General features: G+C 39.0%; 1 long non-coding RNA gene, 10 other non-coding genes and 1 pseudogene across 11 annotated transcripts; all 12 read left to right on the top strand.

Annotated features, from left to right (window-relative positions):
• Positions 1 to 1,035: 1,035 nt before the first annotated feature.
• On the top strand, positions 1,036 to 1,153 carry LOC121793272. Its single transcript, XR_006049094.1, has one exon. It is a non-coding gene; the product is annotated as a U5 spliceosomal RNA (small nuclear RNA).
• Positions 1,154 to 1,544: 391 nt separating this feature from the next.
• Positions 1,545 to 1,705, top strand: LOC121793271. Its single transcript, XR_006049093.1, has one exon. It is a non-coding gene; the product is annotated as a U1 spliceosomal RNA (small nuclear RNA).
• A 2,891-nt stretch (positions 1,706 to 4,596) lies between these two features.
• LOC121793254 lies at positions 4,597 to 4,745 on the top strand (annotated as a pseudogene).
• Positions 4,746 to 9,643: 4,898 nt separating this feature from the next.
• LOC121792360 lies at positions 9,644 to 11,198 on the top strand. Its single transcript, XR_006048870.1, has 2 exons — positions 9,644 to 10,542; positions 10,853 to 11,198. It is a non-coding gene; the product is annotated as an uncharacterized LOC121792360 (long non-coding RNA).
• Positions 11,199 to 13,629: 2,431 nt separating this feature from the next.
• On the top strand, positions 13,630 to 13,747 carry LOC121793273. Its single transcript, XR_006049095.1, has one exon. It is a non-coding gene; the product is annotated as a U5 spliceosomal RNA (small nuclear RNA).
• A 391-nt stretch (positions 13,748 to 14,138) lies between these two features.
• Positions 14,139 to 14,299, top strand: LOC121793209. The gene has a single exon (XR_006049047.1). It is a non-coding gene; the product is annotated as a U1 spliceosomal RNA (small nuclear RNA).
• Positions 14,300 to 15,202: 903 nt separating this feature from the next.
• On the top strand, positions 15,203 to 15,320 carry LOC121793146. Its single transcript, XR_006048990.1, has one exon. It is a non-coding gene; the product is annotated as a U5 spliceosomal RNA (small nuclear RNA).
• A 391-nt stretch (positions 15,321 to 15,711) lies between these two features.
• LOC121793151 lies at positions 15,712 to 15,872 on the top strand. The gene has a single exon (XR_006048995.1). It is a non-coding gene; the product is annotated as a U1 spliceosomal RNA (small nuclear RNA).
• A 903-nt stretch (positions 15,873 to 16,775) lies between these two features.
• Positions 16,776 to 16,893, top strand: LOC121793147. Its single transcript, XR_006048991.1, has one exon. It is a non-coding gene; the product is annotated as a U5 spliceosomal RNA (small nuclear RNA).
• A 391-nt stretch (positions 16,894 to 17,284) lies between these two features.
• Positions 17,285 to 17,445, top strand: LOC121793163. The gene has a single exon (XR_006049006.1). It is a non-coding gene; the product is annotated as a U1 spliceosomal RNA (small nuclear RNA).
• Positions 17,446 to 18,346: 901 nt separating this feature from the next.
• LOC121793148 lies at positions 18,347 to 18,463 on the top strand. Its single transcript, XR_006048992.1, has one exon. It is a non-coding gene; the product is annotated as a U5 spliceosomal RNA (small nuclear RNA).
• A 364-nt stretch (positions 18,464 to 18,827) lies between these two features.
• Positions 18,828 to 18,988, top strand: LOC121793247. The gene has a single exon (XR_006049081.1). It is a non-coding gene; the product is annotated as a U1 spliceosomal RNA (small nuclear RNA).
• The last annotated feature ends 7,251 nt before the right edge of the window (positions 18,989 to 26,239 follow it).

Genomic DNA, 26,239 nt, shown 5'->3' on the forward strand with positions numbered 1-26,239 from the left:
TAAATAATAATATTATAATATATTAATATTATTTTCTAACGTGTAACACGAACACGACATGAAATTTTCGTATCGTTATCGTGTCGACACGATAAGGAAACGAACCCAATAAGCTTTGACACATACCCATTATTTTCGTGCGGGTTCGTGTCGTGCCAAAAATTGTCAGCCTTAAGTCCTAGTGCTAGCCTATTACTGGGCTGTGAGAAGTCCTGATGATGTGGCAGACTGTAGGAAGTCCTTGATGATGTGGCAGACGGTGTTTTTGGCTAGTCCTAGTACTAGCCTATTGGCTATTATGTGATATTGTGGAGGCTCTAAGGCTCGAGTTTAGCAAAGATTAATTTCTCGACTTTGCGTATGTGAAATGCTGCGGCGTATACCTTTTAATCTGAGCACTGCTTTTCAATATTATGAATGTTGGTTGTGTGCACTTGATAATTTTTTATATTGTGGGTTTGCGGTGCTATCACTATCTGTTTGGGGTTGTTTGGAATCTTAGCTCCGTTTTGTTTAAGTTAAAAGGCAATTATTACAATCACTCCTTGATAGCTGAAGTTGTTAGTTTTCCTTAGGAACTTTTCTCAGTGTGGAGGTTTCAGCTTACGTCCACTTTCCCTTCTCCTTATGTTTTTCCATCAACATCTTTTCTTGAAGGTCAGGCAAGAGTGCGTGTGGGATGGTCCAACGTTTGGACGTAGATACGAAGGCTGATTCTTTATTTGTCGGATAAAGACAGTGCATCCACTCCATCAATGAATTCATCCATATGATATCTATCTCTCTCTACATTTTGAAACATCCATGCCTCAATACACGAGCATCTAAAATTTCGAGTAGCTGTGCCTGTAGTAATGGAAGGAGATTGTTTGAAATCTGGTCGCTGCGCTTTGGTACTCCATAATAGTACAAGTGAAATATTCACTCATCACACCAACAAATACCACATTTGTCTTCCCACATCGCTAAGACACGAAACAACGCTCCACGCCCACTCTTAATAAATCTATAATTGCTCCTTCCCCAAATTCACGCAGCTGCGCGTCGACCACATAGCGAACTATTCTTTCGCCTTTTACTAAAGAATACCGTGTGCTCGTCGCAATTCAAGCAGCATATGCCATTTTTTGGAGGGTGTTTTGTTTATAATAATAAAACCCCAACAATTCGAGTCTAATTTTTATTAATCTATTATGTTATGTATTACCGTGACTGTGTTGGATAGCCAATCTAATTAATTTGACTAATTCAATTATATTCCATTTAATGACAACAGATTCATTTCAGAAAAAAAAGTTATTTTCTCTACTCCTCATTCCATCAACAACTTATTGCTGAAATGAGTTCCATCACTTCCTCTTATTCATTCCCCTCTATAAAAACTCGTTAGTACTACTACTATACCATAGTAGTAATCAATTAATGAGTTCTCAACTCTGTTTTTGTGAAGGAAAAACATGAAACTAGCTATACCACATCGGAAGGTCATGGGATGGAGTATGAGAAGAGAGGTTACATAAATTGAGGAAAGGAAAAGAAGTAACATACTTACCTGGACGGGGTCGATGGGCAATCCATAAGGCCCATGGCCTAGATTGGCGACCTCCATTGCACTTAGGAGGGGCGCCTGTCTAAGGTCGGCCCAAGTGGTCGAGCCTACGTCATAATTTGTGTCAGAGGGGGCCTGCGTTCGCGCGGCCCCTGCCTATTCTAATGTAAAGATTGTTTTGCCTTGAATTCAATGATATGAATTATTAGTGTGTGATTTTTTTTTGCCTTTTCTAACTTATAAATTGGCATTAAGTTAAACCTTCTATTAAGTTACACAAACATGACTTATTTGTATCCATGTTCGAAGTGTATATTAAATGATGCAAGTAGGTAGAAGGTTTAAATATATTAAAACCTTTGCAATTTTCATGTGAGACTGAATTTTTTTTAATGATATAAAACTCATACTCCTATTGATTATAAAACTGTATGTTTTCACATAATACCACAGGAACAAATGAATTAATGATGTGACTCGCTCGTTTGGTCTTATTTTCTTGTTGTGCATTTTTTCAGTACGTTGTTGCTCTGTAGCTTATATTGAAGAAGAATGGTTTCATAATATGTTTCATTAGTTTGAGGGAAATGAATTAGGAGTATTTTTTAGAGCTCACGTCTACGTCCACTTCCACATCTTCATCTTCAACACTAAAACAATTACTACTAGTACATAAATAAAAAACATGGTTTTTCTCTTCATCTTCAATCATCCTCTTCCACTCTTTCATGACACTTCATCTTCCTCTCATCCACAAACTCGTCCTGGCAAAGTGCTTTGACCTCTCATCAATAACCTCTTCGATCCTTGCAACATCTTCAAGGCCTCGATCTCATCAGTGCAGAATCATAATCTTGATCACGAGCCCCGATTTTCAGTATTCATCTCCACCACCTGTCTGTGACCATCAGCATTCTTCATTGAAGCAGAGAATTATTATTACTATAACTGCAAGTTCTGCAACTGCAATGTCATTCACTCAGCTGAATTTCTTTATACAAGAAAATGGCAATTTGGGTGTATATAATAACGCAAAACTCTCAAGCAAAGAAATCTTCATAAATTAAAGAGATCGAAGCTAAAAGATGGACGACAATACTAGACAATCAATTCAAAGTTATAATGGAAAGTCAGCTGTCGTAAGTGTTAGAAATCAGAGAATTTGGAAATGAGTGTAGAAAATGATAATCAGAACTCCATTAATAGGAGAAGAAGGAAAGATCTTTTTATTGATATCAAAAGAGAGAATACAAGATAATGATGTTACAATCAAAAAGCTCATACTATTATACTAGCTAGGTGAAGATCACCACCAAAATATCTTGCTAACTAACTCTTAACTAACTTGTCACCCGTTCACACTTATGATGACTGGGAGTCTACGTGTGAGTGACGTGGCTCCAGCTCAACCTTGCTTCCAACGTGTATCACCATCCCTCAATCATCCATGCATGAAATATGCATCACGCTCACTATCTTCAACATGCCCCGTCAAGATGGACCTTATATAGTGCTAAAGTTCATTTTGCTCAAGATAGAAGTAAAAGGTTCTTCACCCAAGGGTTTGGTGAAGATATCAGCCCGTTGCCAATTATTTCTAATATGCAACTGTTTGATGATCCCTTTCAAGTATTTCTCTCTAACCGTGTGACAATCGATCTCTATATGCTTAGTCCTCTTGTGAAAGACGGGATTAGAGCAATGTATATAGTTGATTGATTATACAATACAACGGTACTACCTTCTCAACTTTTACTCCAAAGTCTTCAAGTATAGTTGTAGCCCATACTATCTCACAGTAGCTTAAGCCATAGCTCTATATTATGCCTCAGCAGAATGATCTGAAAATGGTATTTTGTTCCTTTAGCCTTCTAAGAAATCATAGAATTTCCCATGGAATAGACAATACCCAGTCATGGACTTCCTGGTATCTGGACATGCTGCCCAATCTGCATCCGAAAATATGCTCAGAGTAGGTTTGCTGCTGCTGGAGTAAAATAATCCATGACCTGGAGTTCCCTTGAGATATTTCAGAACTCTTTCAACTGCTTGCCAGTGTTCAATGCAAGGTTTCTACACATATTGACTCAACTTGTGTACAACAAAGGTGATATCTAGCCGAGTTATGCACATATACAACAGTCTTCCAATGAGTCTTCTATATTTAGAAGCATCTTCTAAAGTGCAACTTGAATCCAACTGCAACTTCTTAACTGGATCAATGGGAACAGAAGATGGTTTACATCCCAAGAAGCCTGTATCTTTAAGAAGATCCATGGTGTATTTCCTTTGACAACTTGGATTCCTTTCTTATTTCTTGCTATCTCAAGTCCAAGGAAATATTTTGGGACTCCCAAGACCCTTGAACTTGAAGTGTTGTGTGAGGAAATCCTTGAAGCTATTAGTCATTTCTGGATCAGTGGTGGCAACCAAGATATCATCAACATATACCACTATGCCAAAGAATCCAGCTGCTCCATCTGATTTACAGAAGAAAGAATGATCGGACGCTGACTGTTGTAGCCCAAAATCCTTAAGAACTTCTGACAGTTTCAAGTATCATTGTCTTGAAGCTTGTTTTAGACCATACAAGGATTTCTTCAATTTGCAAACTAAAGTTGAATCTGGTGTAGCCCCCTCAACAGCCATCCAGTCCACTTCAAGCCCCGGTGGTAATGTCATATAAATGTCTTCTTCTAGATCACCATAGTGGAAAGCATTGTTGATGTCCAAATGAGTCAGAGACCATCCCTTGATAGCAGCTAGAGCCAGCATCATTTTAACAGTTGTGAGTTTTGCAACTGGAGAAAATGTGTCCAAGGAATCGACACCTTCAAGTTGTGTGAATCCCTTGGCTAATAATCTAGCTTTATATCTCTCAGCATAGAATCAGCATTGTACTTCACTTTGTATACCCACTTGCAATCAATGGGTATTTTTCCAAACTAATTAAGTGAGAAACTAATTACCAAATCCCACATTGGAATTGTGGTAGATGGAGTATGAGAACATAAATTCATTAAAGTGAGAAAAGAAAATTAAGGTACATGCTTATCTTGATGAGGTCAATGGACGAACCATAATGGCCATCGCCTAGATTGGCGACCTCCATTGCACTTTGGAGGGGTGCCTGCCTAAGATCGGCCCAAGTGGTTGAGTATGCATCATAATTTGTTCTAGAAGGGTCCGTATCCTGCCCAATTTAATTCTTATTTTTTATGTTATTTATTTATTTTCATTATGTATTAATTTATGCTTTTTTAAACAAAAACGCCCTTTGTGGGCGGGGGTTTAGGCAGACCCCCCAACCCGTAAATACGATCAAAATGTAATGTTCCAACATCATGATCTTAGCCCAAAAATGACTAAGATCTAAATAAGAACATGAAGGTGCAAAGTAGAGGACCCACAAGTCGGGATCCTCCATTCTATCAAGTGGAAAAAAGATGACTAAATACACTAAAGGGAGAAACGAAAAACGCCCAAAACCAACCACCAGAAGAGCTAGATCAACCCACATCTCTACGTCGGAAATGGAAGTTAGGATATCCCAGCTGGTCCATCCTAACTAGCGCCTTCAGATACCGTGGCGCAGAGATTTGGTCAAAATATGTAAGGGCAGTGGTTTGGACACCCCCTACCTGCCAGAAAATCAGCAGCCCTGTTTCCTTCTCTGTAGATGTGTGAGAATCGAACATGCCGTTGAGCTGTCATGCTCCGGATCAAAGCCATATAGTGTCTAAAATCCGCAGAGCCAAAGTGTCTAGATGACAACAAACTAACCAGAGCCGCTGAGTCCAGCTCTATCCAAATGTGAGTAGAAAGCTCCATAGCCATCTCCAAACCCCGAATTAGAGCCAAAAGCTCCACTTCAAAGCTCGATGATGCAGCTATCGGAGCATATAAAGCCTGCAGAAGGCCTCCATCAGAACCACGAACCAATCCTCCCTCTCCCGCCGCCAGTGTCGATGTAGAGAAGGCACCGTCTGTGTTCAGCCTCACCCAAGGTACATCAGGGGGATGCCATAGGACCATGAGCGACCACATAACACCCTGTCTGGGGGAGAAAGGCATTAAATCAACCGACGGTGAGCATCCCCTCCGATGAGTCGAGGTGATCTTGCCGGCCAGAACTAGCACATGCAGATGGTGAGTGACCTGCCAAATAACATGTGAATGACGAAAAGGACGACGTCCATGCTTGCAGCCGTTCCCCTCCGTCCAAAGAAACCAAGCAATCAAACAAGGAACAAGAAATCTAATATGCATGGCGAGAGCCCTCTGGAAAGAAGACCTCCGCTAGTGACCTAGTCTAAGTGCAATATCGGTGCTCGTGTGAATTGTTGTGTGCGAGGAAGGAAACCAGGCATCAAAATACTCCCATGCAGAAACCGCCGATTGACTCGAAAAAAAGACATGGCTGAGAGACTCGACCGAAGGAGACCTACAACACTGACACCTAGACGCTAACTCAATTCCCCTCCCCTGCAACTTCTCATCCACCAACTGCCTACCAAACAGTAACCTCCAAATGAACACCGACATGGTAGGAGTCAACCCATGGTTCCAAATAAGACCAAAAATCTCCCTCTTCGGCAGTCTAGTCCGGATGCTCTCCCAGGCTGAGGTCACAGAGAACTCGCCATGGCTAGTCAGACTCCACCGCCTCACATCCTTCGCCCCTAACTCGATCGGCGTGGCTCTGATCTGTTCTATCACATCGAGAGGTACGCCAAACCTGAAAGATAAACTATGCAGCATATCCTCATCTCATGCATGTTCATGCCAATATGATGCAACGACCTGAGATTGGGGAGGATCATTTCCCGGGATGAACAGACTCCGGATGGAGCTAGCCCCAAGCCAGACATCATCCCAGAAGCTGATCTTCCCCTCACCCAAGGACCAATGAATAAACTCATGCATGTATGACCAAATACGATGCAAACGACGCCAAGTAGGACTATCATGTGACCAACAAGGGGATGTATGCAAATGACAAGGAATGATACTGTACTTCTGGGTCATTAACTGGCCCAGAGATAGTCCTGAGCTAGCAGTCTCCACCACAGCTTGAACCCAAAAGTCACTGCCACTTCCCTGAAGCGGCGAATACCCAAACCACCCTGCTCAAAAGGCAAGCAAATCTATCTCCAAGAAATCCAGTGCAGCTTCCTCTTCTCTCCAACTGTGCCCCAAAAGTATCTAGCCAATATCTGCTCCAACTCGTCTAGAAATCCAAGCAGAAGGCTCATGACCTGTAAGATGTGTAGCGGGATGGCGGCCAGTGTGCTCTTAATCAGAGCCAGACGAGCCCCAAAAGCCAGATGTCGGTGGGACCAGCTGTGGATCCTGTCCATCAGCATCTGCCTAAGTGGCAAAAGATGGTTTTTCCCTCCTCGCCCCTCGGAAAATCGGCACCCCAAGGTACGTGAAAGACATTGTCCCTATCTGAAATCCTCTAACTTCCTCTACAGTGTCAGCGAACTCCATGTGCTCGTTCGCCAAGTAGAAATGTGTCTTCCCATTGTTCACCAGCTGACCAGACACGGCTATGTAGTGGTCCTGGCATCCGACCAACTTCTCCACCGCCTCTCTATGAGCTCTCGAGAAAATAATGATGCCATCCGCATAGGAAGGGTGAGTGATAACGGGGGGCCTTTTTCCGACATCTATAGACCATCTCTCTATCCCCCTTGATCAATCTGTCAAGGCATCTCGATAAGTAGTCTGCCGCCAACACAAAGAGGGAAGGTGATAAGGGGTCTCCCTGCCTCAGCCCCCTGGATGACTGAAAGAAGCCTGCCGGGCCACCGTTCACCAGGACAAAAAACCAACATGACGAGATGCATCTCCTGATCATATCCACCCAGGTCTGTGAGAATCCCATCGATTCCAAAACCTTGAGTAGAAACGGCCACTGGACTCTATCATACGCCTTTGCCATATCCAGCTTGAGAGCCAAATTGGGCGACCTCCCTCTACTCGAGAGCTCCTTCCCCAGGTCATGTATCAATTCTTGAGCCAGAAGAGCATTGTCGCTAAGTAGGCGGCCCTTGATGAACCCACTCTGATTCGGTGCAATGACAAGGGGTAGTAGAGGTGCAAGTCTCGAGGCAAGGATCTTTGTGATGATCTTGTTCATAACATTGTAGAGGCTGATTGGTCTAAAATCTCTCCAATTGACCGGGTTAGGCTTCTTTGGAATGAGGACGATCATGGTCGCCGTGAAGCTTCGGGGCATATATGCCCCACTGAAAAAGTCTCCCACAGACGCAATCACATCCCTCCCAACAGTGTCCCAGCACGACTGAAAGAACAACGAAGTGAACCCATCCGGCCCGGACACACTATCACCACTGATCCCAAACACTGCATCTCTAACCTCCTTTTCCCGCGGCGGTGAACACAGAGCCTCCTGATCAACTGAGTCTGGAAGTGTATGGATAAGAGATAAGTTGGGCTCTACAAGGTCCCCCACGTCCGATGTCAGAAGCTGCTGAAAGAAGGCGGCCGCCGACTCTCTGATCTCTGTCTCTTCCGTCAGTGCCTGCCCCCCAAACTCGACCGTATGTATCCTCGACTTAACTCTATTCTGTCTGACCCATCCATGAAAGAATTTGGAGTTCCTTTCACCATCAGCAGCCCATCTAACCGCCGCCTTTTGCCTCCAGAATTCTTCCTCCATCTTGGCCGTGATGATGAGCTCTGCAGACACTCGACTGAATTCGGCTCTATGTGCAGGGGTCGGGTCAGTATCATATAAAATCTGTGCCTCAAGCACTGCCTGCTCTGCATCCTTTAGGTTCTGGATGATGTTGCCAAATATCTCTCTGTTCCAAACCTTTAAGAAGTTCTTGGTTCTGATAAGTTTGAGCTGGAGGTTCATCATGCCATTGTAACGTGTATCTGCCTCCCAGATTCTAGCAATCTCGCTCCTAAAAGTCTCATGTCTTACCCACATATTCTGAAATCTGAAAGTCGGTCTCGTGGTCTGGACAGAAAACTGACATCTCACTAAAAGTGGTGCATGAATGTATTATTTTATTCTTAACATATTTTACTATGTTGTGTTTTGTTAATGAAGCCTATATTGTGTTGTTAACCCTTAATATTGAAAATAAAGAAAGTTAAACGAGATAATCGCATAAATATCCACCTCTTGTCTAATGATACAAAAGTCATGAGTAAAATTAGATTCCATTAGTTGCATTAGATAATGGTAGTAGATAAAGAGATTAGAAATATGTAGATTTTAATTTAGAATATAAAAATGTTTTGGTGGGTTGGATTTAGAATTAATACAATGAATTTAAGGTAAGAAAAAGAAAAATGAGTTGCGAGATTTTAATCTCTCCCTGCACGTCTGTATCTAGGCCTGTCAAAATGGATATCGGGTATTGGATACTCGATATCTAAACTCGAAAAAGTCGGGTAATTGGATACCCGAAACCCGATTTTTCGGGTTTCGGATCGAGATCGGGTAGTGGATTTTTGGATTATCGGATATCGGGTTACCCGATACCTGATCGGGTATACCCGAATTATCCGATTTTTTTAAAAAAATTATGAATTATGTATTTATTCTGATTTTTAGATATTTTAAATATTTAAGAAATTAAAATTAAAATATTGATTGCATGTTTCATAATAAATTATATCTTTTTTAAATCCAATTTTTTTTTGGGGTTGTATTTTTTAAAAAGTCAATGTGCATATTTTTCTAAAAGCCAATTCGCTTATATTTTAAAAAATTTAAATCTGTATGCATACCCAAATAGTAACTGTTCGCATTGCTTATTTACATGGCTTACACCGATTAATAAATTAAGGTACATGGATAAGTTAAAAGAATTTATTTAACTCGGCGCAAGGAGAAAATTTTAATCACCTAAAATTTTGATAAAATTTAATAAATCCAACCTATGTAATGTTTTCCTCTTTAACTGAAGAATATAAGATGCGTATCACAAATGAATAATATCATATCCATGTTGTTATGTGCAATTTGATTTTTCTAACCCATTGACTTTATAGGAACAAATAATTTATTTTAGTAAAATCAAAATCAAATTAGGGACTGGATACCCGAAATAAAATTTGGATTCGATATCAATTTTGATTTTATTCTGTTAGATGATTATTGCTATCAATTTTGTATTTTTTAGTTTTCCCTTTGATGAAGATGCATTTGGTACTTCCTACTGTATTTATCCACCAAATGCTTGCGTCATTGATTCCACAATTTGGATGGCTATTGTTCAACATGTTTATTTTTCTGCCTTTTTTTATGTTGATTGTTTTGGCAAAGTTTTCCATTTAAAGAGACGCACCCTAACTGTTATTCATGCTCCTTATCGTGTCCTGTGTGTGCAACTTTGAAGTTTATTGCTACTCTAGTGTTTTGTCATCTGTTGCTTTGTTCTTATTTTCACTTGTTGATGCTGGATTTACACAGAGAGAACGTCGACGCCAAGAACGTGAAGCTGGCTCTGCTGGAACTGTTGGATCATCTTAGTCAATAAGTTAGAACAGCTTTAGAGGCGAGGGTTATCAGCACATGGGTTTCAGAACATGAATTTTCATGCAGTTAGGCTCACGTTTCACTCAGAGGGTGACAGTCACATGGTCTTCATGTAGATTCACTTGAAGCTGATAAATAATTCTGTTGTGATGTTTCTGTGACTTGTGTTTAACTAGTGCTGTTGGATTCTAATATGGCTGGCTGGATACATTTTGCATCTCTCTCTCTAATTAAAGTGCTTTGTGTGATGACTTATGATATGGAGTGTACCTGTCATAGTTAGCCTACTAATGTGGTTGTGAAAGTGTCACACATGCGTTAGGAAGGATGAATTAGGTGGTTCACGTAGTAACATGTAGAATTTAGAAAGAAACTAAGTTAGCTCCAAATCGCATGACCAATTTATTCTACTTGTTGAAGTTCCGAAAAAGATGTCAATCAGGATGCATCATTCAAACAAGCTTATGCTGTAAGTTTGGCTTTGCCTTACGAGTTGCTTGAGTTGTAGAATTTTGGATTGTTTTAGTGCTTTCTTGATCTTGAAAATTTATGTTGTTCGTTATGGATATTACCTTTACTCTCATGAATTAGAACCTCTATGAATTAGCTTGCTTTATTATCAATACCATTTGCTCTAAGGCTCCAAAAAATGATATACATAAATATGCAGTTTGGCCACTTGATGTTTCTGGATAGTTATGACATTGTTGTTAGCTTGCACTTTCTGCCCAATTGCTCTTTTTGGATCTTTTGTATACATTGATATCTCATTCTTGTAGGATAACTTGGCCTTGTGCGTATTCTTGTCTTCATCTGTCATCGGGTCTCTGTGGAGTCTGTATCATCATAGGTCCCGATAAAAATGAGCGGAGTTCTTAGGATCAGAAATGGCATTTCCACTGAGTAGAAATTGTGGGTTGTGGGTTGCACTATGTAGAATGAGGTGAAAGTATATATGCCGGAATTTTTGTGAAGCATACTGGTTTGAACTCTCTGCTACAAGATATTACATCTCTAGTAATAATTATGTTTGTTGGTACATACTTCTGTTATACTTAAAAATACTTTTGTTATTGTTAGTATATTTTCTGGATTTAATAATGAAATGTACTTGCATTTTTTGTACTATGATTTATTTTCCGGAGGCAGTTAACTTGTGATGTATAATTATAGTATACTACTATGTTTTATAAGTATTCATTGCATTATTGGAAATTTGGAACACACTTACAATTGCACGCAGCTTTGATTCTGTCACCTCCAAATTCATCTTTCCTATGATATTGATGTCTATCATTCCCTACACGGTTGCTTCCTCGCTGCAACCTCCAAAATGGTGGTTTCTATTGCTTCCCACAATCCAAGATTGATCATTTATGTGCTACCACGTCAAGTTAGGCCATGGTCCTTGCAGACGATCCGTTAAAGTACTCTCTCCGTCCCATTTAAATACGAAACATTTGGGAATTGACACATGATTTTATGTAGTGTTGTTTTGTGAGTTAATGATGAGAGAGTAAAGTAAGAGAGATGAAAAAAATTGAGATACAGTAGTTGTTTACATTTTAGGAAACGTTTCATTTTTAATGGGACAATCCAAAAAGGAAAATGTTTCATTTCTAACAGGAGAGCGGAAGTATGAATTATGTTCAAATTGAGTGTAAAAACTGAGTCTAATAAGTTGGGACACACTAAACTTTTCTCTCACCCACCTACAATTATTTAATAAAATTTCCCCAATTCCATAGGAAGAGCATCCACAATAGCGGACTAGCCGGCGCCCTAGCCATCGGCGTGCGGCTAGGGCGTTCGGCTAGTCCGCTATTGCGTTAGGCTAGAAGGACGGACGAAAAACCAACGCCCTAGAGCTAGGGCGCGGACAAGAGTGGCTAGCCGATTTTATTTATTTATTTTAATTTTTTTTTCTAAAATATCATATTCCCATTTCATTTTTTCCTATGTTTTTTTTTCCAATTCATTTCTTTGTTGTTGTTTTTGGTGTTTGGTTTTTTCTCGGGAGGGCTAGGGCGTCGGCTAGTCCTAGTAGGGGTGGCAAATCGTGTGTGTTGTGTCGTTATCGTGTCAACACGATAACTACACGAAACGATAACAACTAACACGAACACGACCCGTTAAGAAAACAACAAACATGAACACGAACACGACCCACTACCCTCAGGCACGAACACGACACAAACTCATTAACGATACGAACCACTCCGGGTCAACACGGCACGATAACAACACATATATGACACGACACAATAATAATACGACCTGATAACACGAAAGGAACCTGATAACACAATAAGATTAAAACTTATAATCTAAGTACACAATCTGATTTAAAATCCAGCAAAGAAAAAAACCATCATTCTACAAACACGACACGAACACGACAAGACACGAATCTAATTTAAAATTTAAAATAAATAATAATATTATAATATATTAATATTATTTTCTAACGTGTAACACGAACACGACATGAAATTTTCGTATCGTTATCGTGTCGACACGATAAGGAAACGAACCCAATAAGCTTTGACACATACCCATTATTTTCGTGCGGGTTCGTGTCGTGCCAAAAATTGTCAGCCTTAAGTCCTAGTGCTAGCCTATTACTGGGCTGTGAGAAGTCCTGATGATGTGGCAGACTGTAGGAAGTCCTTGATGATGTGGCAGACGGTGTTTTTGGCTAGTCCTAGTACTAGCCTATTGGCTATTATGTGATATTGTGGAGGCTCTAAGGCTCGAGTTTAGCAAAGATTAATTTCTCGACTTTGCGTATGTGAAATGCTGCGGCGTATACCTTTTAATCTGAGCACTGCTTTTCAATATTATGAATGTTGGTTGTGTGCACTTGATAATTTTTTATATTGTGGGTTTGCGGTGCTATCACTATCTGTTTGGGGTTGTTTGGAATCTTAGCTCCGTTTTGTTTAAGTTAAAAGGCAATTATTACAATCACTCCTTGATAGCTGAAGTTGTTAGTTTTCCTTAGGAACTTTTCTCAGTGTGGAGGTTTCAGCTTACGTCCACTTTCCCTTCTCCTTATGTATGGTGTGGCTTGTCTTTGAATTTATTTGTTTTAGCATTTTTATGCAAAAATTAGAAGAAAGGGCAATGACTAATCTTGAAGGCTTGGTTTTTCCATCAACATCTTTTCTTGAAGGTCAGGCAAGAGTGCGTGTGGGATGGTCCAACGTTTGGACGTAGATACGAAGGCTGATTCTTTATTTGTCGGATAAAGACAGTGCATCCACTCCATCAATGAATTCATCCATATGATATCTATCTCTCTCTACATTTTGAAACATCCATGCCTCAATACACGAGCATCTAAAATTTCGAGTAGCTGTGCCTGTAGTAATGGAAGGAGATTGTTTGAAATCTGGTCGCTGCGCTTTGGTACTCCATAATAGTACAAGTGAAATATTCACTCATCACACCAACAAATACCACATTTTGTCTTCCCACATCGCTAAGACACGAAACAACGCTCCACGCCCACTCTTAATAAATATCTATAATTGCTCCTTCCCCAAATTCACGCAGCTGCGCGTCGACCACATAGCGAACTATTCTTTCGCCTTTTACTAAAGAATACCGTGTGCTCGTCGCAATTCAAGCAGCATATGCCATTTTTTGGAGGGTGTTTTGTTTATAATAATAAAACCCCAACAATTCGAGTCTAATTTTTATTAATCTATTATGTTATGTATTACCGTGACTGTGTTGGATAGCCAATCTAATTAATTTGACAAATTCAATTATATTCCATTTAATGACAACAGATTCATTTCAGAAAAAAAAGTTATTTTCTCTACTCCTCATTCCATCAACAACTTATTGCTGAAATGAGTTCCATCACTTCCTCTTATTCATTCCCCTCTATAAAAACTCGTTAGTACTACTACTATACCATAGTAGTAATCAATTAATGAGTTCTCAACTCTGTTTTTGTGAAGGAAAAACATGAAACTAGCTATACCACATCGGAAGGTCATGGGATGGAGTATGAGAAGAGAGGTTACATAAATTGAGGAAAGGAAAAGAAGTAACATACTTACCTGGACGGGGTCGATGGGCAATCCATAAGGCCCATGGCCTAGATTGGCGACCTCCATTGCACTTAGGAGGGGCGCCTGTCTAAGGTCGGCCCAAGTGGTCGAGCCTACGTCATAATTTGTGTCAGAGGGTGCCTGCGTTCGCGCGGCCCCTGCCTATTCTAATGTAAAGATTGTTTTGCCTTGAATTCAATGATATGAATTATTAGGTGTGATTTTTTTTTGCCTTTTCTAACTTATAAATTTGGCATTAAGTTAAACCTTCTATTAAGTTACACAAACATGACTTATTTGTATCCATGTTCGAAGTGTATATTAAATGATGCAAGTAGGTAGAAGGTTTAAATATATTAAAACCTTTGCAATTTTCATGTGAGACTGAATTTTTTTTAATGATATAAAACTCATACTCCTATTGATTATAAAACTGTATATTTTCACATAATACCACAGGAACAAATGAATAAATGATGTGACTCGCTCATTTTGTCTATTTTCTTGCTGTGCATTTTTTCAGTACGTTGTTGCTCTGTAGCTTATATTGAAGAATGGTTTTCATAATATGTTTCATTAGTTTGAGGAAAATGAATTAGAAGTATTTTTTAGAGCTCACGTTTACGTCCACTTCCACATCTTCATCTTCAACACTAAAAAAATTACTACTAGTACATAAATAAAAAACATGGTTTTTCTCTTCATCTTCAATCATCCTCTTCCACTTCTTTCATGACACTTCATCTTCCTCTCATCCACAAACTCGTCCTGGCAAAGTGCTTTGACCTCTCATCAATAACCTCTTCGATCCTTGCAAACAATATTGATTCAAACAAATCTAACGAAACAATATTGTTTTAAAAATATTAAAATTAATAAAAATTTGTCTTTCTCTTCATCCTCAATCATCCACTTCAATATCATATGGAGCGAGCAGTCTACCCAATTCATACACAGATGAAGCAAATACATTACATTTTGTCATCCCACATCGCTGAGACACGAAACAAGGCTACTCGTCAACCTATATAAATATAGGATACTTCTATTTTTACAAATTCACGCAGCTGCGCGTCGACAACATAGCGAACTATTCTTTCGCCTTTTACTAAAGAATACCGTGTGCTCGTCGCAATTCAAGCAGCATATGCCATTTTTTGGAGGGTGTTTTGTTTATAATAATAAAACCCCAACAATTCGAGTGTAATTTTTATTAATCTATTATGTTATGTATTACCGTGACTGTGTTGGATAGCCAATCTAATTAATTTGACTAATTCAATTATATTCCATTTAATGACAACAGATTCATTTCAGAAAAAAATGTTATTTTCTCTACTCCTCATTCCATCAACAACTTATTGCTGAAATGAGTTCCATCACTTCCTCTTATTCATTCCCCTCTATAAAAACTCGTTAGTACTACTACTATACCATAGTAGTAATCAATTAATGAGTTCTCAACTCAGTTTTTGTGAAGGAAAAACATGAAACTAGCTATACCACATCGGAAGGTCATGGGATGGAGTATGAGAAGAGAGGTTACATAAATTGAGGAAAGGAAAAGAAGTAACATACTTACCTGGACGGGGTCGATGGGCAATCCATAAGGCCCATGGCCTAGATTGGCGACCTCCATTGCACTTAGGAGGGGCGCCTGTCTAAGGTCGGCCCAAGTGGTCGAGCCTACGTCATAATTTGTGTCAGAGGGGGCCTGCGTTCGCGCGGCCCCTGCCTATTCCAATGTACAGATTGTTTTGCCTTGAATTCAATGATATGAATTATTAGGTGTGATTTTTTTTGCCTTTTCTAACTTATAAATTTGGCATTAAGTTAAACCTTCTATTAAGTTACACAAACATGACTTATTTGTATCCATGTTCGAAGTGTATATTAAATGATGCAAGTAGGTAGAAGGTTTAAATATATTAAAACCTTTGCAATTTTCATGTGAGACTGATTTTTTTTTAATGATACAAAACTCATACTCCTATTGATTATAAAACTGTATATTTTCACATAATACCACAGGAACAAATGAATTAATGATGTGACTCGCTCGTTTGGTCTTATTTTCTTTTTGTGCATTTTTTCAGTACGTTGTTGCTCTGTAGCTTATATTGAAGAATGGTTTTCATAATATGTTTCATTAGTTTGAGGAAAATGAATTAGGAGTATTTTTTAGAGCTCACGTTTACGTCCACTTCCACATCTTCATCTTCAACACTAAAAAAATTACTACTAGTACATAAATAAAAAACATGGTTTTTCTCTTCATCTTCAATCATCCTCTTCCACTTCTTTCATGACACTTCATCTTCCTCTCATCCACAAACTCGTCCTGGCAAAGTGCTTTGACCTCTCATCAATAACCTCTTCGATCCTTGCAAACAATATTGATTCAAACAAATCTAACGAAACAATATTGTTTTAAAAATATTAAAATTAATAAAAATTTGTCTTTCTCTTCATCCTCAATCATCCACTTCAATATCATATGGAGCGAGCAGTCTACCCAATTCATACACAGATGAAGCAAATACATTACATTTTGCCATCCCACATCGCTGAGACACGAAACAAGGCTACTCGTCAACCTATATAAATATAGGATACTTCTATTTTTACAAATTCACGCAGCTGCGCGTCGACCACATAGCGAACTATTCTTTCGCCTTTTACTAAAGAATACCGTGTGCTCGTCGCAATTCAAGCAGCATATGCCATTTTGTGGAGGGTGTTTTGTTTATAATAATAAAACCCCAACAATTCGAGTCTAATTTTTATTAATCTATTATGTTATGTATTACCGTGACTGTGTTGGATAGCCAATCTAATTAATTTGACTAATTCAATTATATTCCATTTAATGACAACAGATTCATTTCAGAAAAAAAAGTTATTTTCTCTACTCCTCATTCCATCAACAACTTATTGCTGAAATGAGTTCCATCACTTCCTCTTATTCATTCCCCTCTATAAAAACTCGTTAGTACTACTACTATACCATAGTAGTAATCAATTAATGAGTTCTCAACTCAGTTTTTGTGAAGGAAAAACATGAAACTAGCTATACCACATCGGAAGGTCATGGGATGGAGTATGACAAGAGAGGTTACATAAATTGAGGAAAGGAAAAGAAGTAACATACTTACCTGGACGGGGTCGATGGGCAATCCATAAGGCCCATGGCCTAGATTGGCGACCTCCATTGCACTTAGGAGGGGCGCCTGTCTAAGGTCGGCCCAAGTGGTCGAGCCTACGTCATAATTTGTGTCAGAGGGGGCCTGCGTTCGCGCGGCCCCTGCCTATTCCAATGTACAGATTGTTTTGCCTTGAATTCAATGATATGAATTATTAGGTGTGATTTTTTTTTGCCTTTTCTAACTTATAAATTTGGCATTAAGTTAAACCTTCTTTTAAGTTACACAAACATGACTTATTTGTATCCATGTTCGAAGTGTATATTAAATGATGCAAGTAGGTAGAAGGTTTAAATATATTAAAACCTTTGCAATTTTCATGTGAGACTGATTTTTTTTAATGATACAAAACTCATACTCCTATTGATTATAAAACTGTATATTTTCACATAATACCACAGGAACAAATGAATTAATGATGTGACTCGCTCGTTTGGTCTTATTTTCTTGTTGTGCATTTTTTCAGTACGTTGTTGCTCTGTAGCTTATATTGAAGAATGGTTTTCGTAATATGTTTCATTAGTTTGAGGAAAATGAATTAGGAGTATTTTTTAGAGCTCACGTTTACGTCCACTTCCACATCTTCATCTTCAACACTAAAAAAATTACTACTAGTACATAAATAAAAAACATGGTTTTTCTCTTCATCTTCAATCATCCTCTTCCACTTCTTTCATGACACTTCATCTTCCTCTCATCCACAAACTCGTCCTGGCAAAGTGCTTTGACCTCTCATCAATAACCTCTTCGATCCTTGCAAACAATATTGATTCAAACAAATCTAACGAAACAATATTGTTTTAAAAATATTAAAATTAATAAAAATTTGTCTCTCTTCATCCTCAATCATCCACTTCAATATCATATGGAGCGAGCAGTCTACCCAATTCATACACAGATGAAGCAAATACATTACATTTTGTCATCCCACATCGCTGAGACACGAAACAAGGCTACTCGTCAACCTATATAAATATAGGATACTTCTATTTTTACAAATTCACGCAGCTGCGCGTCGAGCACATAGCTAACTATTCTTTCGCCTTTTACTAAAGAATACTGTGTGCTCGTCGCAATTCAAGCAGCAAATGCCATTTTTTTGAGGGTGTTTTGTTTATAATATTAAAACCCCAACAATTCGAGTATAATTTTTTATTAATCTATTATGTTATGTGTTAGATAGCCAATCTAATTATTTTGACTGTTTCAATTATTCCATTTTATCGCAACAGATTCATTTCAGAAAAAAAAAGTTATTTTCTCTACTCCTTCATTCCACCAACAACTTATTGCTGAAATGAGTTCCATCACTTCCTCTTATTCATTCCCCTCTATAAAAACTAGTTAGTACTACTACTATACCATAGTAGTAATCAATTAATGAGTTCTCAACATGAAACAAGAAACTAGCTATACCACATCAGAGGGTCATGGGATGGAGTATGAGAAGAGAGGTTACATAAATTGAGGAAAGAAAAAGAAGAAACATACTTACCTGGACGGGGTCGATGGGCGATCCATAAGGCCCATGGCCTAGATTGGCGACTTCCATTGCACTTAGGAGGGGCGCCTGTCTAAGGTCGGCCCAAGTGGTCGAGCCTACGTCATAATTTGTGTCAGAGGGGGCCTGCGTTCGCGCGGCCCCTGCCCAATTTAAGTCTTATGTTTTACAGCTTTAGCCTCCTGTTTAAAAAACCTCTTGCCAGAGAATCTGTAGGTCTTTGTACTTTGGCTGGCGACCACTTCTGCATCATTGCGGTTGGAAGATTAAGCATCCACACTTGGAAGATTAACGCCCTCTCTGAACATCTCATTGAACAGATTCACAGCTTCCTCGTTCCTCCCTGATTGGCTGCACCCGCTGATCATGGTGTTCCAACAAACCACATTCCTCTCGGGCATCGATCGGAAAACATCCCCGGCTTCATCTAATCTTCCTTCCTTCGTGTAGCCACGGATCAACGAGGCGTAGGAGAACACGTTTGGGTGATTGATATCCTCGAAAGCTCTCAGAATGGCGTCAAAACTGCCCAACTTGACGTAGAGATCCAAAATGGCGCTGCCTGGGAAAACGTTGGAGCATAATCCGGCTTTCACAGCGTAGGATTGAATCTGTTTGCCGAGGCGGAGGTCTTTGAGGGCAGCGGAGGAGTGAATGACAGTAGCGAGAGTGTACTCGTTGGGTTTGATGTCGAAAAGGTGCATTCTTGTAAAGCAAGCAATGGCCTCTGCATGTCGATTTTGTTTGCAAATTGGCATATCAAAGCTGTCACTGATTTTACGTCAAGTTGGGGCAATTCGTCGAGCAGCTGGTGGGCGTCCGGATTCCAGAAGGAAGCGTGGGATTCTGCGCGTGATATGGAATTGGTTTGGAAGGAAGGAGCATTGTCCAAGAATGGCCAACCTTTTCTGCCGAATCAAAGCAGGCACAAGCGACATTCTGTTGGACTCGACTTAAAGAAAAACAGGAATTAGAAAGTCACTGCCTACGAAATTTTTCATTTTCATTTTTGAATTTTTTTTTGTCATGCATTAATATAAAATTATATTTTCTCTCTATTTTATATATAAAATAAAATCTCTTAAAATTTAGTGTATATTCACATCCAAGTAGTAATTGATTTATAGAAAAGCCTACCACAATATAAATGAAAAAGGCCATTAAAATGAAATCTCAAGTGAAGTGTGTTTGGTATTAGAGACCCAGAGATATGGGTTGTGTTCGTTTTTTAACCATAAAAACGTCGTTTGTATTTTTTATTCCGATACGGGGTGGAGTATTTTGTTTTACTTTCTTCATCTCTTCCATACTCACTTGTTTTTCTTTCTAGGCCAACCAATGTTTTAAAAACCGGACCGGTAAGTGAACCGGTGAAGCTACTGGTTCATGGTTCAACCGGTCGGACCGGTTTAATCACTGGTCGGACCGGTTTAATCACTGGTCGAACTGTTTTACTGTTACAAATATGTATAATTCAATTTATAATGTAAAATATAGTGTCCAATATAATAAATAATAAAAATATGATCAATAATGTATCACAAAAACATTCAATCTTACAAATAATTAGTCTATATACAAATATAAAACATTAAAATTTAGTGAATATAATAAAATATACAAATTGTTAGTTAGTGTGAATAAAAAATAAATATTTTACATATAAAATAAATCAAATTTATATTAATTCAAAAAAAATGTATGTGGTGGAATAATCGAATACAAATGATTAGTTAGTTTAAACAAAAGTATACTTTAATATCAATAGTTAGGCTACATAAATTAAATATATGCTATAAAAATATATATATATAGCAAATAATAAACAAGAATAAATAAATATATTGAAATATCGAATCTTACTCCCTCCGTCCCAATTTGTTCGCACTTTTCATTTTAGGCCGTAAATTTGGGATTGATTTTTTAGTGTAATTAAATTAGAATTTTAAGTGTATTGAGACATCACTTAATAAAGGAGCTCTTAACTTAAACTAACATATTAATTGAATGCATTAATTCTAACTTAAACTATAAATAGTGTAAGGAGTTTGTGACGAGCCGAAAAGCAACAGTGCAAGTAACATGAGACCGATGGAGTATAATATAACGATAGTACTAAGCGTTATAGTAATAATATAGTAACTAGGAAAGTATAGATAAAATTTAGAGGATGATAATTATATGTATCATAATAAATAATTACATGAAAAAATATAAAATAAATGAATTATTAGTTGGTTTAAATAAAAATATTAATATTATATGTATAATATTGTTTAATGTTCTTATTTTTCCATGTGGGGCTTGTGGTGGAGTGGTTAAGCTCTTGTTAATTGGAGCGGAGGTCATGAGTTCAAACCATTCCAAGAACAAGTTTTTAAAATTTTGAACACAAAAAACAAAAAACCGGTTTCCGGCCAGACCGGTCCAACCGGCCGGTTCAAACGGTTCTCGGTGGCTCAACCTCACAATGGTCTAAATAGGTAAACCGGACCGGACTACCTACCGATTCGCGGTCGGACCAGTCGAACCGGGCGGTCCTATCCGGTTTTTTAAAACACTGGGCCTCAACATTATATATGTCGGCATCCAAGCCAAGTTGCTCTAGTGGCAACCAGCGCTGGATATCCGTGTCCCTTTCCCAGGTGGTCGCGTGTTCGACCCCTGGTAGACGCAAACAATTTCACCCTTCCTCCTTATATAGGAGTTAATTTAAAAAAAAAAACAAAAAAAAAAAACATTATATATGTCGGTTTCCGGCCAGACCGGTCCAACCGGCCGGTCCAAATGGTTCTCGGTGGCTCAACCTCACACTGGTCTAAATAGGTAAACCGGACCGGACTACCTACCGATTCGCGGTCGGACCGGTCGAACCGAGCGGTCCGGTCCGGTCCGGTTTTTAAAACACTGGGCCTCTCTATTTTATATATAATATAAAATTATATTTTCTCTCTATTTTATATATAAAATAAAATCTCTTAAAATTATGCGTATATTCACATCCAAGTAGTAATTGGTTTATAGAAAAGCCTACCACAGTATAAATGAAAAAGCCCATTAAAATGAAATCTCAAGTGAAGTGTGTTTCGTATTAGAGACCCAGAGATATGGGCTGTGTTCGTTTTTTAACCTTAAAAACTTCGTTTGTATTTTTTATTCCGATAGGAGGTGGAGTATTTTGTTTTACTTTCTTCATCTCATCCATACTCACTTGTTTTTCTTTCTAAGCCAACCAACATTATATATGTGCCCTTTTTTAAGTGTGACACGCAATGAGTACAAAATGAGCTAACACTTCGCCACTTCGGAGAAATTGATCAAAATTGCTCAACTCAACTGAATTATTACCAAGAGTGATACTACTCAAATGTTTCTTGATTCCATAATTTCCTTTAAGGTCAACTAAAAACTAGTACTAAATATGCACTAACAAACTTAGAGTGACCAACGAATAAAGGTCTCATAAACAATAACAAAACATATACGGAGAAGATAAAATCCATACGTATTTTTGCATTCTACTTTAGGGGTTATACGAAATGTGCATATCAATAAATAACTCAATATCAACCTCACAAAATAAGATACACTCCTCCTATTTAACTGAAATGGCTGCTTAGCTGGATCCCAACTATCTAATCTTTCAAAAAACCAATTGATCTCACCCAATTTGCTAGCCCTTTCTTCATTCTTGAAATTGAAATAAAAGTTCTTTTTGGCAAACAAAGAAGCTTTACCTAGGAAAGAAGAGAGACAGACAACCGTGATTTCTTTTAATAATTAATAAACTCACAATCAAAATGGAAATTAATATTTGATTTCACACGAAAGTGACTCGAATATTTGTGTAAACCCATTAATTTCTCTATCATTACACAATTCAACTAACCAATCACCTTTCTTCACCAATTTCACATCCATCATTTCACCATCATCACCCCATTAACTAAATTCCCACTTATTAGTGTGTGGCATGTTTGTGCATTTTGTTCCGTTTCGAGTTTGATTTTATTTTAGTTTCATCGTAATTTTTCACTATAAATTAAAAGGAAAGTTCATAAATCAATTTTTTATGATTGCACGTTTTAAAATGCAATCCATCGCGGATAAATTTATAGAAACATATTATTACAAAGTCTTAAACCTAAGCAGTCCTTTCCAATCCATATAAATACAACTAATCGGAAGAACATTATGTTGAGAGAGTTGACCTTCGATTATAAGAGCATCCGCAGCGGTAAGCAGGACGTTGTCCGTCCGTCCGTGCCAGCGGCACGGTACCGCTGTCCGTCGCTGCGCTCTTGTCGCTGGCGCGGCGCTGCTCGATGCACCGAGCACCTCCGTGCCAGCGAGCAGCTGACGTGGCTCGTTCTGATTGGCAAACGGCATTTTCGTTGGAAACTCAAATTTTTTTTAAAAAATAAAAAATAATACCAAAAATTAAAAAATATATATTTTCAGAATCCCATAAATCTGGCCGTTTTTTTTACCGTTTTTTCTGGATTTTTTTATTTTTTTATTTTTATTATCCCCAAAATCATTTATAAATACACACATTCGTCATCCATTTTTCACATCAAATCATCTATCATTCATCTTTCATTCATATTTTTTATCATACAACTTATATCTACATCTTCCTCTCTCATTCAAACCCTCAAATGGATTTCACCCATCTCATTGCGGAAGCGGAGTGCGAAGAACGAAGAATACTATGAACAACATCGTGCCGCCTATGAAGCCTATGTCGCAGCGAATACCCCCACCCCTCCTCCTCAACCAACTAGATCAACTCGCCGATACATCCATCGTGACCGGGAGGGAGCCAACGAAAGGCTCGTTGCCGAATATTTTTCCGACCAGCCGCGGTTTCCGGAAGATTACTTTCGGCGCCGTTTTCGCATGTCAAAACGCTTGTTTATGCGTATTGTCAACACATTGTCCGCCCGTGTTGAATACTTTCAAACAAGCACAGACGCAGCCGGTCGACAAAGTCTCTCGGCGTTGCAATGTGTACGTGTGCCATCCGACAACTTGCTACTGGGCAAACGGCTGACCTCTTCGACGAGTATTTGCACGTCGGTGAGTCCACTAGAATCCTTTGCTTAAAAATTTTTGCGAGGGCGTTCGTTCAGCTTTCGGGAATGAATTCCTTCGGGCACCCACCACCGATGATTGCCAACGGTTGCTTTGTCTTCACGAAACAGTCCATGGTTTTCCCAGTATGCTTGGCAGCATTGACTGCATGCATTGGAGGTGGAAGAATTGCCCGACTGCTTGGAGGGGGCATATAAGCGGCCACAAAGGCGGCGGCCCAACATTTATCCTTGAAGCGGTTGCCGACTACCGCCTATGAATTTGAGATGCATATTTTGGTGTTGCCGGATCCAACAATGACTTGAACGTGCTCTATTTTTCACCACTCTTCAATGATGTGTTGAATGGTATAGCACCGGCGATCGACTACACCGTCAACGGAAATACATACCACATGGGTTACTATCTTGCCGATGGTATCTACCCAAGGTGGTCGACATTCGTAAAGACTCTCAGCAACCCGTAAGATCCGATACGGGTTCTTTTTACGCAGCGTCAAGAGTCCGCTCGTAAAGACATCGAAAGAGCTTTTGGGGGTCCTTCAAGCCTGATCGAACATTGTGAAGGCCCCGTCTCGGCTGTGGTACGTGAAAAATATCGCCGACATCATGTACACGTGTATTATCTTGCACAACATGATTATAGCCGACGAAGGACCGAGGGCGGCTAGCCTTTACGACGAGGATGAAGCCGGAAGCTCAACCGCGAGGTCTCCCCCACGCCGAGGTGTGCATACGATGGTGGGTGAGAGGATCGAAACAAGGCACATAATGCGTGATACCCGAACCCACGTTGAGCTACAAGAAGACCCAATCAAACTCATTTGGGCGAAATTCAGCCACGAGTAGTGAGTTTTTTAATTTTATGAATTTAATTATGTAATTTTTAATTTTTAGGATTTAAATTATGTAATTTTTAATTTTTAAGACTTTAATTATGAAAATTTTAATTTTTAGGATTTTAATTATGTAATTTTTATTTTTTTTGTAATTTGTAATATTATTTCGGTTATTTTTAATGCATTTTAATATTGTGGAAATGTTTTTATTTAAATTGAATAATAGAATGGTGGGAGGACCCTTGAGCTTGTCCTTACGGAAGAGCACGGATGTGGGTGTTGTGCTCTTGCCTAAGAGCAGAGAGTAAAAGTGGGTCTGGGCTCACATCCGTGCTTGTTGGCAAGAGCACGGATGTGGATGCTCTAAAGTCCATGAAATCGGGGGAACATTGCACTCTACATTCTTTATAGAAAAATATTTTTTACAATTATAAATGATTGTATTTCAGACAAAACATGAGTGGCAATACTAACTCTAGTAATAGAGGGAAACGCATATACCTTTATTTCAAAATTGTTAGTGTTTGAGCTCATCAAGATCGGATTGAGCTGGTGGAAGAATCAAGTCAGGAAATAGCCGTTGGGAACCGAAACAGAAACTAGCCGTTGGAAACGGTTATAACCGTTTTCGGCAAAAGGAAGCTGTTCGCCAAAAGGTGTTCGCCAGAAGGTGTTCGGCAAAAGGTGTTCGCCAGAAGGTGTTCGGCAAAAGGTGTTCGCCAAAAGGTGTTCGCCAAAAGGTGTTCGGCAAAAGGTGTTCGCCAGAAGGTGTTCGCCAAAAGGTGTTCGGACAAAAGGAAGCTGTTCGGCAAAGGAAGCTGTTCGGCAAAGGAAGCTGTTCGGAAAAAGAAGCTGTTCGGCAAAGGAAACTGTTCGGCGGTTTTTCTTGATCGGTACTACTTAAGGAAGTTGCGATTCATTCCAGAACTAACAACAACAGAAATCAAAAGGTGATAGAGAGAAAATTCAAGAGAGGAAGTGTTATCTTTCAGCTGTGCGTTTTTAGCTCTCGAAGCAAGAAGTTTTCGGGCGAGTTGAGGGTTTTCCATCTTGTAAATTCTTGAGAGTTTTGAGTGCTCTTGTGTTTGTAATCTCTCGAGTGATCAATAAAGAAACACACCAGATTCTGCCCGTGGATGTAGGCTTACGCCGAACCACGTAATTCGCTTGTGTTCTTCCTTGCATCTTGTCATTTCATTAATTTCCTTTTCGGTCATCACAACCATAGGTTCGTTCTTCACAACGTGGCGCCGTCTGTGGGAACTTCACCCACTGAATTGATCGAGAAGGCACAAAGTTTTGGGAGTTCTTTCTTTGTCCTCAAGAAGGCGCTCAACCTGTTTGAATAATGGCTGCAGCAAGGTTTGATGTTGAAAAGTTCACAGGCCGAAATGATTTTGGTCTATGGAGGCTGAAGATGAAAGCAATCTTGATGCAACAGGGTTTATGGGAAACCCTAAATG

Source organism: Salvia splendens, chromosome 2 (assembly GCF_004379255.2).
Source record: "Salvia splendens isolate huo1 chromosome 2, SspV2, whole genome shotgun sequence".
Lineage (NCBI taxonomy): Eukaryota > Viridiplantae > Streptophyta > Magnoliopsida > Lamiales > Lamiaceae > Salvia > Salvia splendens.